The sequence below is a fragment of the Tupaia chinensis genome, unplaced genomic scaffold (assembly GCF_000334495.1).
Source record: "Tupaia chinensis unplaced genomic scaffold, TupChi_1.0 Scaffold146140_1, whole genome shotgun sequence".
NCBI classification, from domain to species: Eukaryota; Metazoa; Chordata; class Mammalia; order Scandentia; family Tupaiidae; genus Tupaia; species Tupaia belangeri.
Window position 1 is genome coordinate 4,807,635 of NW_006205995.1, and position 1,508 is coordinate 4,809,142.

Here is a 1,508-nt window from a genome sequence, read left to right on the forward strand (position 1 = left end):
CTACTTAGTTGGCCCATTTGTTGCTAGGGTTGGAACACCATGTCTTTCTTCTATTTTCTTTCTTTGCTATATATATATATATACACACACACACACACACACACACACACATATATATATATATAATTTCTTTGTTGATTTGGGGATCTGTTCTTTCCACCACAATGGAACTTCCCCCTATTAACTCAATTTTGTTACAAGTGTCTTGACAGTGGGTATAAATAGCAGATTCCTCTGAACCAGAAATGTCATTAAACCAGTAGGATTGACTTCCAGAAAATCTGGTCTTGCCTATAGTAGGGTACAGACATGGATATTTTCTAAGTTCCCCGTTTAATTCTAACGTGGATCCAGCATTGAGAACCACAACTTTAGACCCGGTCTGCTTCCAACTCTCTGCCTTTCTTGGTGAGATTTGTCTCAGAGACTCTAAATTATTCTCAAGTAATTGGAAGCTCCTACATAAATTATTTCTGATCTTTCCAAATAATCATCAGATAATTCAAAGAATCTCTAGCTATTTTAATATTTTTTAAAAGAACAGCCTAGGAGGACCAGCAGTTAGTGTAATGGCTATGTCGCTGGACTCCCATGTAGTCGACTGTGGTTCGAGTCCCAGACCTGGTGGCCTAAACTCATGCCGGGCACGTGTGCGTGCATGCCCAAGATCCCGAGAGGAGAATGGAAGAGAAGGGATTGCAGTGTGGCCATCCCCCCCGGGGGGTGATTTCTTGCTTTCTGTGTCTCTGTCTCTCTTGCGAGTGTACGTGCCCTATAGCAAAAACCTCTAAAAAAAAAAAAAAAAAAAAAAAAAAAAAGAAACACCAAAAAAAAAAAAAAAAAAACCTAGGATACTGAATTTTCATTGACTATTTCTTAATAGTATTGTTGAAATATTACAATTAACGTAATCTATATAGAGTCTGATTAGTTCAGACAATTCCCCCAGGTCAGCACTGGCCATCTGATGAGTCTTACAATACTTCTTCAACATGCTCCCCTTCAATGTGTTTCCTTCACTGGAAACAATCCTCTGGGAGTCCTTTTTTTTTTTTAAGAGAGATTTTGCTATAGGGCATGTGCGCTTTCTGGGGAGAGAGACAGACAGACAGACAGACAGTGAGAGGGAAAGTGAGAAATAACCCCCTGGGGCCATGATTCCATCTCCTCTATTCTCCTCTCAGGATCTTGGGTATGTACGCACAAACACCTGGTGTGCATTTTAAGCCACCAGACCTGAGACTGGAACTGTAGTGGATTATGTGGGAGTTCAGCAACATAACCTTTAGCACCATTTGCTGGCCCCAGGAGTCCTCTTTATGTACTGATATGAAAAGATTTAAGTAATGTTATTAAGTGAAAACTGTAAGTGTATATAAAATGCAACTATGTTTAAGTTCATAAAAATGCCATCAATTAATGTTTTTAAAAGAGCAGAAGCCCACACACATACACACATGCTACAACATGCATACCTCTGTGTGTGTGTGTGTGTGCGGGTGTGCGTG

At 39.9% G+C, this 1,508-nt stretch overlaps 1 protein-coding gene across 1 annotated transcript in view; it reads left to right on the forward strand.

The window, feature by feature from the left end:
- The window catches only part of LOC102495054 (fibrillin-1), a gene marked incomplete at its 3' end in the record, with an annotated part of 283,471 nt that overhangs the window by 274,711 nt on the left and 7,252 nt on the right, over positions 1–1,508 (forward strand). The gene's annotated exons all lie outside the window — the stretch shown is intronic.